Source organism: Schistocerca nitens, chromosome 1 (genome assembly GCF_023898315.1).
Source record: "Schistocerca nitens isolate TAMUIC-IGC-003100 chromosome 1, iqSchNite1.1, whole genome shotgun sequence".
Classification (NCBI taxonomy): Eukaryota; Metazoa; Arthropoda; class Insecta; order Orthoptera; family Acrididae; genus Schistocerca; species Schistocerca nitens.
The window spans coordinates 1,023,071,081-1,023,084,357 of record NC_064614.1 but is presented as its reverse complement, the minus strand read 5'-3'; positions in this window follow the sequence as shown (position 1 = coordinate 1,023,084,357).

Here is a 13,277-nt window from a genome sequence, read left to right as displayed (position 1 = left end):
AATCAGTAATGCCAATGCTTACAAATTTCGTAACTTTTCTAGCAAAGGTATTTCACATGCTTTCATTTGTCAGTTTGAGGGCATCATATCTGACAACATGACAGGACAGAGCAAAGGATTGTATAACATTGTTGATATCAAAAAGTGTCTTCAGAAACAGAGAAACCTCAGGGGGCAATAGCACTCTTTGCATTGTTAGGTAGCTGACACCTACCAGGTACCGGTACCTAAGTTAACTAACAGTTTACTTCCTTTCTTTTCATGCAGTTAGTTCTTCCCTCTTCATAATTCTGAACTAAAATATGTCATCTGGCCTTTTTCTCTATTCAAGATAAAAACATAAAAAAGAGACAAAAAATTGATCAACTGAAACAAAAGATGTACTAACTGAATAGTAATTAACCGATCATAGACTATACTTATGTATAACAAAAGATAACATGCAGCATAAAGTTTGCGAAACAAGTACAAACCTAGGCTATAAGACCTGAAAGCTTCATCAATACAGGCAGGAGAACACCCTATAAACTACATACACAAACTTTTTATGTACCATATGTTATGAAACACAAAGAAATTACATACACATATATGCAGAGAAAACAATCTTCTATATATCTTTATATAGTTAGCTTGCAGCATAGCACAGAGGGAGAGAACGACGCCAAACCAAGTAAGTGGACACAATTAGAACAAAGAATAGATTAAACTATATCAGCAGCAATTGGTAGACGGTCTGTGAGTGATTACAAGTAGTGATGAGGTTTCCGCTGCAATATATATATATATATATATATATATATATATATATATATATATATATATATATATATATATATATATATATGCTAGGATGAGTCCAGCCACAGTTAAAATGAAGATGAAAGAGTTTTGGATCAATCAGAGAAGTCGACCACTCGTATATGATGATTATGATGATAGGGAATAGGAAGTTGTGAGAGTCAGTCATACATTTAGGGATTAGTAAGTGAGGTATTTCTGCCAAAACATTGTTATTAATTGTATCATGATGTAGAAATGTTATCCACACAGCTAAAGAACACAAGACATAAATCTCACATAAGACACAGACAATAATAAGTACTGAGGAACACATACACAAAGCACATGAGAAGTGTTTGTTGTACATATAGAGTTTACATGTTTGAGCAGAAAGTTTCATAACAAGCTATGAGCGAATTAGAGCAACAGGATTTATTTCACTATTTTTCTCTGTTATCACGATCTAAGGTATCTTCAGTTCTCTCAAAAGACCTGTGAATGCATGGTTAAATTATCGAATGAAATGAAAAGAAAACCTGAAGTATAAAATGAGAGCTATTCTCAATACATAGACGTAAGACAGCAGTGCATATGGCACCGGTATAAACTCGAATGAAAGTGGGCCCTGACCGGGTCATGTCTGATGTGTAACGGCGAATGTTGACAGGTGGTGCGAGAGTGCACTGACTGATGAATCAAGGTTGGGAGAACAAAGCATTAGCCACACGAGGAGACAATCCAAATGAAAACCTCTAGTCACCACAGCAGTGACAAAGACTTTGTAAATATTATTGTATTGTATTCAATGCAACATTGTGTATATTGTAAAACTGTGTAAGATTTATACATGAATTTTATGTAAGGACACTTATATGCTGACATAATTTAGAGTATTATGAGCAATTTTATAGTAACCAACATATATGGACGGCCTAGTAGTGGCATAAGTAAAATAGTGAGAGTGTTATTAGGTAGAAGTGGACAGCATTGCACTAATATTAGGTGAAAAACGTTTGTTGTGTAAAGATGGACAGCATTGCGCCAACTACATATATTGTTTAGTTCCTATCTGATATAAACATCAATAAATGTAGTGAGTGTTTGTGAGGAGATTTAATGGTCCAGGTACCGATGTTTATTGTTGAAGACTACAGAAAATTTAAAGGACAGCCATGAGCTGAAGATCATAAATGATATTCTGTAGCAAGGAGAAGTTCATGTTGTAATGTGTGCTTAGTTAAAGTTTTTTGATAGAATTAAGACTAGAAACTATATCTTTGGCATTAGTAAGTCAATGGTTTTGGTTAACTGTGGTGATATTTAAGGAACAGAATTTCCTAGTGTTTTTTATTTTTTTAATTTTTATTTTTTTAAAGAATTTCCATGAATGGGAGAGTGGGGGATCTACTGAGAAATTGGAAATTTCAATTTTTTTCTAAATTTGGGGTAAAATTTTCTCATTTCCAAACTTGTTAATTGTCTTCGAGGACAGGCCAATTTTGGAAATCAAAGAAGGAGGTGGATGCGTGATATTCCTGGCTATGGCCACCAGTATCGTATTTTGCTAGAAACTCGCCTTGAAGCAGCTTGGTACATGTGAAGTAGGTATGACACAGAAGTGGAGTGAGGAACAAGCAACAGATGGTACAGTATGTACAGTACAAGTCCCATGGGAGAACATGCCAATTGTTCTGAACTTGCTTCTGATTGGATGGCACATTTGGATGCTAGGTGCCAACATGCCTAATTTCCTTTGGTAATTATTTATATATTGTTGATTGTATTTAACGCAGTTTTTAGCATGAGAGTCTCTCATGGTTACCCTATGAGTCTATCGTTTTTGTTTATTAAATTTTTCTAGTTTTGTGAAATATGAGAGTAACGATATTGCAACTGAAGTGCTTCAAACACCTTCGGATCGCTTTGGCATGCCTGGGAGATGAAACACTTTGGCTGTGCTAGTCACTCCGTTTCAGGCATTCTGGAGGGCCGGACATGTATCTCTGTTTTGGGCGCTTTGGAAGGCCAGACACATATCTCTGTTTTGTGAGTTACTTAGATGTGAATATGTAATAGTCACTTTATTTCGAGTGTTCTTCAGAGCTGGACATGTTTTATTATATATCAGGCATAACTTAGTTGTGAATCTATAATACTCATTCTGTCTAGTGTGTACTGGAGAGCTGGACATGTGTATCATATTTCGGAAGTTGGATGGAAAAGATCATACAATTAAGAGAGCTATGTCGAATATTATGAAAGATAGTGTAAATGTGTGAATATTTGAATAATAACCAAACAGGATACATTAATGAGAAGTGTCGCCTACCATCATTATCAGTACTACAGATTTTGCCCTCTGTACATACAGCGACTAACCTGGGGAAGTGGCATACTAGAAAAATCACAATCACAGGTTCGAATTGACAACATAGCAGCCTCTGCTGAAGAAGATACCACGAGCGGCGAGCTGTCTTCTGTGCTGGGGACACAACTTTAGAAGATGAGAGGTTAGTGGAAAGAACAGTCAAAGACTCTTATTTAATCTCTCCAGCTTCGAGATCTGACTTCCAAAGAGACACATAATTTATAAACGGTAAAGTCATTGATGTGGAATGTATTACGAAGTACTGTCATGACTATACTAGTGGAACTGATAATCATAAATTTTTGATAATTTTAGTGGTTATAGTGGAGGGATGGAATCTGGAGGTGTTGTGAAGATATTTGACAGGTCAGTGGCGAACTATGGTGTGTTGTATACATTTTACCGAGGAGGTGGAGACTCAGAATGGTACCAAAAAGTTTGTGAATCCAAACCACAAAAAATTGAAGAAATTGGATGTGTTGGACATGTCCAGAAAAGGTAAGGTACAAGACTGAGGAACTTGAAGAGGAATTTGAAGGAAAAGAAATTAGCTGATGGTAAGTGCATTAGTTGACATGGCTGGCCTACAAACGAAGAAATAGACAGGTTGCAGTATTATTATGGACGTCAAAAGACAAAATAAAAATGACATTGTGGGAAAAAAGAAGCAGTATGGGCTACCTTCTTTCATAAATCCTCCACAAATGACAACCCATGTCATGCACTCTGTCCACCTGGCAGTGATTCATGATGTGCCTACCTGGAGGCTGTTACTCAAGGTGAGACCTACAACTATAAACATTCTTTGCCATTTGCTGTAATGGAAGTTATAAAGCCTATATACTGTATAGGGATCTTAGTGACACAAGATTATTAGAAAAATGTTTACATCATAGAACTCAAAATCCACATGAAAGTTTGAACAATTGTATATGGGAACAAATACCAAAAACTGTTCTAGTAGGACTAAATATTTTGAAAATAGATGTGCTAGATACTGTTCTATGTTCAGTGATCAAGGTTTCATGTTATGAAACCGATGGAGTGGCTGATGGACTAAATATCCATAGAGTTCTAATAGCTATTGACTGAAGGAGACTCTTTGAAGCAGAAAAATCAGTGTTCGAAACTACCAAAGAAACAATAATAAGAAGAAGTAGTATGAAAAAGAGGAGTGAGGAAGAACAACATAAGAAGAAAGATGAATATGGAGCTGGGTTGCATTAGTGCAAGTTTAATAGAAAAAGCAAATTTAACTTTAAGATTAATTTCCCAAAAGTTAAATTATTTGATGTTCTGGTACACTTTGGCTAAAAACTATTAAAGATAGAGTAATGTAATTTTGTATACAGTTTTAAAACATAACTAGAATGTGGACTACTCTTGTGACTTAACTTTGAAAATAAAATGCTTTCTTGAAGAAAAACCCTGAAATTATTTCCAAAATTTTTGATGATAATACTTAACATTTTTTGTCCCACAATTTATGACAGTGCAATCTTTTTAACAGTCTGTTTTAAAGACAAAAGTGTAAAGAACGTACAGGAAAAAATAAGCCTTCTACTTTGTTTGTATTTTGAGTAATGTGTACATATGGTGAACATAAATAATTAGCACGGTTTCTTTAACTTTCAACAAAAAAATACAATAAAAAAAAGAGTGAGAACTGAAGCTGTGGTCCATGCTTAAAAACGTTCCCAAAAGATGTCTTAAAAATGATCAGCACTATATGGAGTTACAAATCGTATTCTTTGAGTTACACTGTACAAAAGACTGGCAATTTTTTAAAGGTTTCTCCTGGTCTTCACCGACCAGTCCTCTTCAGATCACAGTTAGTGGTTACATAGATTTCAGGAGGAATACGTTCTAAAAATGTTAGTGACTTTTTGAGGTTTATTAAGTCAAATGGACTCAAAACTGTATAATTCTGTGAACTTATTCCTCCAGTGTCGCAGTTGAGAGAAGCTTTTGAGCCCTAAAAAAGGATATAGAAGTCTGTACGTAGTTCACAAATTCAAAAAGGCCTTCAAACGTAGCTCTGTTGCCATCTGAAAAAGGATGTTCTACGGCAACTGAAGCCTGAATCTGAATTTTATGACATGTTTATCAACGAGTTTGATAAAAATGAGAGTAGGATCCAGCTTCATTACATGTATAAGGTAATTTCACAATTACAAACATTTTATTCTTTTCTTAAGTAAAAGTTCAGTACACCTCACTGAACTGATGTAGGTTTGCAATAGGTATGCAGAGATGAAAAGACTTGCGTGGGATAGAGTTGTTCGAGAGCTGCATCAAACCAGTCTTTGCACTGATGACCACAACAGCACAACACGCTTTTGAAATTAAAAATAAAAATGAGCACTTATTTATCAAATTTTTTTCCTGAAACTCAATTTAAAGGTAACAGTAGTACGTCAAATACCAAAGCGACACATGAAAATTTATGATGGAGCGGGTGTCAAACTTGGATTTCCCACTTTGTGCGAGCAATCGCCTTACCATTTAGGCTACCCGACCACACTCTCCAGACCGATCCAAACTTCCACATGTCACACGTGTACCAATTTCTTCTTGCTGACTATGAATTTACCCACACACGCACCTCCTGTGATTCCCGTGCAGGTTTTAGAATCAAGACAGCTGACAACTTATGGACTATCATTGTGATTTTCGTCACAGGCCCGTCTTCACCTTGTATATATTGTTACTGTTATGATTAACTACAGCTTTAAATATTGAAATTTATGCCTGAAAGTCAACTTAACTGTAATAGGTACACCAATGAGCCAAAACATGGTGACCACCGGCTTAATAGCTTGTTTGTCCATCCTTGGAACGAAATACGTAACTGATTATACATATCAGGATAAGTATGTGTTATTAGATGTCGACGCACTGGTCATGTAATTTGCGTCAATGAAAAGCCGCAGTGATGGCGCCTGGTAGCGACCCAGATGGGTTCCATAGGATTTACATCAGGCGAATTTGGTCGCCCAGATATCAACGCGAGAACACTACAACACTCCTCAAACCACTGTAACTCGGTTCTGGCTCCGAGAGAGGAACAGTTATACTGCTGAAATACGATATCGCTGTGAGGGAAGACATCAAGCATGAAAGCATGCAGATGGTTCGCTGCTGTCAGCATGTCTTCGATTACTACCGCAGATCCCATACAAGTGCAGGAGAATGTCTGCCAGAGAATAATACTGCTCCCACCAGCATACATCCATGGTGCGCTGCACGTTCCGAGCTGCTGTTCACCTCGATGTTTGTTGAGATGACTAGAGACGTGGTGTAGCAAAAATGTGATTCACCCGAAGAGCTGACACGTTTCCACTGATCGACGTTCGAATCCCGATGTTCCCGTGACCATTGCAATTGTAATCGACGATGTCGTTGGGTAAATATGTGAACACGTAGTAGTAGTTTGCTATGGAGCTCCATGTTCAACAATTTACGATGAGCAGTGTGTTCCAAAACACTTGTGCGTGCACCAGCGTTGTTCTCCATGGGCAGAGATGCCACAGTTCACCATCTATCCTACTTTACAGAGCAGACAAGCCTCCAAACCCCACTTTTTGTGAAGAGTGTGGACGTCCGAAAATTAAGCGTCTAGTGGTAGTTCCACTGTCCTGCCCATTTCCATAGACGCTCACGACAGCAGCATGTAAACATTCGACCGTCTTCGCCGTTTCCGAGATACACGTCCACAGGCTGTGTGAAATAATAATCTGCCCTTTGTCAAAGTCGCTTATCGCAATGGATTTCCCCATTTGCAGCCTAGAGTGATCCCTTGTCTAGCTGCTCCGTTTACATACTTTTGTTGCCACGCCACGTGCCCGCAACGGCATCTAACGTCGCGATGGGCAGTGGTCCTCATGGTTTGGCTTATCAGTATATAGATGCACTACCTAAACGGAAAGATGAAAATTTATGCCGGACCGGAACTCGAACCCAGATCTCCCGCCTGACAGCCGAAATGGTAAGGCGACCCCTCACGATAAGCGGGAAATTCGAGTTAAGTCCCGATACGGCAAAAATTTTCATATTTCGCTTTAGGTAGTACTTCTATACCTATTACAGTTACGCCGAATATCACGAACAAGTTTCAATATTTGAAACTGCATTTGGCCATAAAAATATATTTATTGATGAGTTAAAGTGACAGCGTCAATTTGAAGTTTTGCAGTGTCACAATATAATTTCGGACTAAAGTGAAGGATGGAGGATGGTAAATTTTCGAGTTTTGTGAAATATCAACATCAGTATCACAGTTTGCCATGTTCTGAATGGTGCACTTACGCCTGCCTGCGCGTATTACGTGACAGTTGGCCAGTAGGCGTTCAGCTGACAGGCTACGCCGCCGTTCGCGTGTTAATTGCGGAAGCTGTCACGACTCCTCCCACTGAGTCAACGCGGAGGCGCAGACACAACTGCCCTGCCAGACGAAACTGCTTTCTCGCTGCGAGTTCTGGGAACACGGAGCTACGTGACCGACTCTGCGTCCCGAAATACAGCCGAGACGGATGCCTGGAACATCACATGGCCTGTCTGCCTTATTCCTGACCACGTAGCTTAGTCACGTGAGTTGCTCGTGCCTTCGAATGAAACGTTAACAGCTTTCCCGATATTTCAGTTCTGTTGAAACTTAAGGTGTCTGACACAACGTTATTGCTGCGCACCTCTTCTCTCCAAAGTGCTGAAACCCGAGAAGTCTTTTTTTTTTTTTCCAAGCATTTGCAAAAGGCGCAATCTATGTTACAGAAGTAAAGCGTGCAACCTGTTTTTATGGTCCTAATTTTTTACGAACTTTGAAGTAAATCTTACCTACGTTCCGCGTTCGAAGACCGCTCTGGCATAAAGCTTTAATTTCGATGGAGGTTTCAAACCGGTTCACACCCTGCTACAGAGTAAAATATTCATTCTGTTCGTAATTTTTTCAGTTAAGTTTTTCTCCAATAAAAACGTATTTATTTCAGTGAGGACGTTAAAGCAGTTAAGAAGAGGAGAAAAAAGTTTGCTAAAATGCTTCTGTGTGTTTTAGACAAATATTGAAACAAAACTAAGACTCCGTATGAAAATTGTTATGGGCTGCTAGTTTTTCTAGAAAATGAATCCGTAATGTCAACGATTACTTACATGGCCACTTTTTATCTGCCTATTGCTGGTTAATGCTTCTACCAGCTATTCTTGATTCATTAATTTTTTTGCTGCTCCTACAGATGATAAAGTTCTTGTTAGAGTGACATCTGGTAGATTGTTTTGGTTGTTTACATTTCGTCGTTATATTAAAATAGAGCGGATGCAGTTTGCGTTCTACGCTGGGCGTTTAATAACTTAAGCTACGCATTTCTTTTTCTCGGACAGCTTCGTTGCAAAATGTGAAATTTCTTGTGGGACATCGTGGCATATTCCCGCTTCAGCCTCTAAAGTTTCATAAAGTTCCGATAGGTGGCAGTGCTATACGTTACTTCAAAATGGCATCCGTTACGGAGGTGCGTTCCAAGCAGGAGCTGTCATTGTGTTTCTTTTGGAGGAAAACCAGAGCGTCGTAGAAATTCATAGGCGCTTGCAGAATGTCTGCGGAGACCTGGCAGTGAAGAAAAGCATGGTGAGTCGTTGGGCGACGCGTCGGTTATCATCGTAACAAGGTCGCACAAACCTGCCGATCTCCCACGTGTTGCTGACAGCACACAACTGTGACTTCTTCAATTATTTGAATGCGTAGTGCCTGTTGTATTGGACATCCAAAAGAGCAGACACCACACTTTGATATATTCGAGTCGCCTCGATGGGCTATGAATCCACCACCTTCAGTGTAAACGCACAATCACTTTTCACCTCCTGTGGGAGCATGGGGAACATGGACGGGGACGGGTGGTACTTAGTGGGATTGTGGGTCGGTCGAGGAGCGTACTGGGACAGTCCGGGCAATTGCAATGAACATTGTGTCTGGGTGGCGCAATAGTAACAATAGCCTAGTAGGCAGGAGATCCCAGGTCGAATGTCCATTACACATTTTCACTCGGCGCCACTGACTCCACATTTTCCTTTCTCCCGCCCTCCAACTCCTGCAACACTGGGACGTGCGAACACTATCACTCGAGATTATCGACAGATCACAAACACCTCGCTGCTCAACTAGACCTCTCTGTTGGTAGTGTTAACACACCAGTTGGGGTACACAAAGACGTGTTCTTCCCTACAGCCCAGATCACGCTCTTTTCGACTTCCATTTGTTTGGTTCAATGAAGCGTGCACTCCATGGGACGCAGTACGTGGATGATGCGGAGGTTATTGATGCAGCAAGACGTTTGCTCCACTGTGAGTAGAGTGGTACCATGGGGGCATATAGAGCCTGTCAGTAAAGCGGCGTAACGCCGCCGCATTATGCTGAAAAATAGGGTTTTAGAAGAGTGCGGAATAACATCGTGTATTGGAATGGTTCAAATGGCTCTGAGCACTATCGGACTTACTATCTTAGGTCATCAGTCCTCTAGAACTTAGAACTACTTAAACCTAACAAACCTAAGGACATCACACACATCCATGCCCGAGGTAGGATTCCAACCTGCGATGTAGCGGTCGCGTGGTTCTAGACTGAAGCGCCTAGAACCGGTCGGGCTCACCGACCCGCATGGTGTATTGGAATAAAACCAAATTGTTTTCGGAGAAAAATGTACTTATTGAATGTCCCTGGTAAGTTTCGCAAAACCTTATATTATTTCACGAAATGCTTCTGTCGCCTTCTGCCTTCAAAATGCTGTTAACTATAATTAAATTTCACAGACCGACATATCTCATTCAACACCAAACGACAAGGCCTGCACACTTAACCTTGGATGGGGTTTCACTTACCCTTAATGATGCAATCGGCTTTCGATTAAAATAAATAAATAAAAAATACAACCAGTCAGTTGTAAATTATTTACGTTGCTGTCCAGACCTAAATAATCAATTTGTACAACATTCAAGTGGTTAGTCTACAGATTTACTAGTTTCCAGTGTGATTTTTGTTGTGTTTTCCAATATATTCCATAAGTTTCCCTTGCTGTCTTTTTCAAATGTGTCAAGCGCGGATATCAGATGTCCACTGTATGGACTCAAAACTGCGAACAGTGCAGGGTGCACGCCGCTCTGTTAATTGGCATGTGGAGTACATAAAACGCAGTCATTACCAAATTCCATAAATAGTACATCTGATGATTCAACAAATTTATGGTAGTACATACAGACCACTTATGAGCTGCATCCCGATCATAACGTCGCATCATGACAACGAATGAGAAATACATTTCTTTCAGATTATTGAGGAAAAAGGTAGAGAACATCACAAACACACGAATTTGTGTTGGAGTGATAACTGCGACATAGTCTTCTCGTTACACAGTGGCTACTAGAAGTTAATGGTTACGCGTTATATAAATACGCTTGACTGATGGTTCGTGTACATCAGAGAAGTTCTCCGTTGCACTTAATTATATGTACAGCTAACAATCTCTTAAAAAGTTCATAACTATTTTGTAAGTTTGTGTGTTTTCTAAATCGAGGATCAAGATGATATTAGTTGGTTGGGTTGTTTTGGGGAAGGAGACCAGACAGCGAGATCATGGGTCTCATCGGATTAGGGAAGGATGGGGAAGGAAGTCGGCCGTGCCCTTTCAGAGGAACCATCCCGGCATTTGCCTGGAGCGATTTAGGGAAATCACGGAAAACCTAAATCAGGATGGCCGGACCCGGGATTGAACTGTCGTCCTCCTGAAAGATGACATTAGTGGGGACTAGGTGTTTCGATCTGCTTACTATACTGCGCAGAATTATTTGATAATCGTCTTATCATTCACACGGAAAGAATGTGTGTTTGAAATCACCTTCTAATATTGAGTCGCACGAACAGTTTGGGAATGTCCAAACGTATAATGTGAAGGTGACGGGGGGAGTTTCAGTCGGGGAAACGGATTCTACGTATGTTGCAAATTATAGGACTGACTAGAAGGAATACGAACACTTTTTGGTCTACGACTTGTTGTGAGGAAATCCAGAAAAAGTTACCAAAGTTCCCCGCCTACTGCTGCAGTGGTGATCCGTTGCAAGTCTGATACCGAGGTGCTCCCTTAACCGAACTGATATTTCAGATGAGCTCTAAGCAAACTGTGTGTCTCGCGTTTTACGTTAACTAAAGCGCCCTTCCTTGCTTATTAATTCATTTAGACACAAAATCGGCGCCTGCGCCACGATAGTTTGTCCAACTATACTTATGCTCTAGGCCTTATTTAAGGAGATGTAATTTAGCAATATTTAATCGGTTCATGGAAGTCCACCTCACTGTTAGTATAGTAGGCCTTTTCTATTGTGCAGAAGAGTCGTCCATCCGTCGAACCCGTGTCAAAATAGACCAGCTGTTTAACTATTTTAAAGACATGTAAAGAAACAGTGAAGGTTCGTTTCCATGGACATGCTTTAATTCCACAAATTAGTACCAATAGCCTTTCGAAATACTGTTTTGTCAGTTCGGCGTCAAAATCTATGTAACGTTTATGAATTTCAACAATAACTTTTTACGAATTATATACACCTCCGAAAACGCGGAGGCGTACCTCCTTTCTTTACGGTTCGTTTTATTAGACCGGCAGGTACATGCGTCCTCTTCTTCATAACTGGTCTATTAGTGTTCACGAAATACTGCTGCGCACGTTTAACACGTTCGGTGCCCCCCGCCCCGTCAGGCGTGGTAGTTCGGGGAACGGCCAAACGTGTTAACAAACTCATTGAACAAAGAACCGCTGCCTCTGGCCGAGCATAGTGTATTTGCGACCAAAGCAAAATGAGAAAGAGAACGCTGGAATTTACGGGCCGAAAATATCCATTTGAAGGCGAGTGAAATTAGTTGGAAATGGAGACGGGTTGTCATACGACTACAAGCTTCGTTGTTCAGACCTAGGGGACGCATCCAGCTCACCCGTCGGACACAGTGTCTTGAAACATTCAGTGCAATATCTTATTAGGAAATTACAGATTCTTCAGTTCCCCGCATGATCAACTTTCATTAATACTGTAGACTTTCTTTTTCAAGAAAAATAATTTTGTTTAGTTCTACGTTAACGATCGATGTTTTGGTTTCCGTACCTGAATCGGTAAAAAAGGAACCCTTATAGCATGGGAAGTCAACCTTTTTTGCCTACCGCCAATATACATCTAAATTAGGAAATAACAGATGCTTCAGTTCCCCATGTCCATAAATTTAGACAACATAAGTCTATGGAGAACAGCGACCTGATGCTATATTTATGTTAGAATGAACAGTCAAGATCGCAATAAGATTTGTTTATTTATCGGTTTCAGCTTATGTAAAAGCCATCTTCAGAATTTTTGGCACCCTATGGCTGGTACTGGCTGCTCCTCGATCGTGGTATCACGAGGCAACCGAGGAGCCGCCAGCACCAGCCATAGGGTGCCAAAAATTCTGAAGATGGCTTCTACATAAATAAACAAATCTTATTGCGATATTGACTGTTCATACTAACTTAAAGTTCACCAAGAGATTAATTTTCGTTAATATTGTATACGTATTTTTCAAGAAAAATAATTTTGTTTGTTTCTACATTAACGATAAATTTTTTGGGTTCCGTACGTGAATCGGTAAAAAAGGAACCCTTATAGCAGGGGCAGTCAACATTTTTTGTCTAACGCCAACTTTTGTAACTCTGTTAGCAGTAAAATTATTTAAACGCCCACCAGTTCTATAGTAATGGTAACTTATGAAGTAACCCAAGGTTATTGTGCGGTTCGGACCCTATTGGACTCCCCTGGGAACGTCTCACACCAGACGAGTGTAACCCCAAATGTCTGCGTAGTAGAGTAATTATGGTGTAGCGTACGTGGAGACAGTGTTTGCGCAGCAATCGCCGACATAGTGTAACATGTTGCACTAAGTTAAAGCATATAATAATAATTTCTTACCAAATACCTTATGTGAAAATTTTATAAAAACTTAACCGCCTAACACCCACCAAGAGAGTTGGAACGCGCCCTAGTGGGCGGCAGGGACCAGGTCGACTACCATTGCCTTCGTATTTGTCTTCCTCCCATCTATCTGGCCGTCCTTCTGTTCAGTACCGTT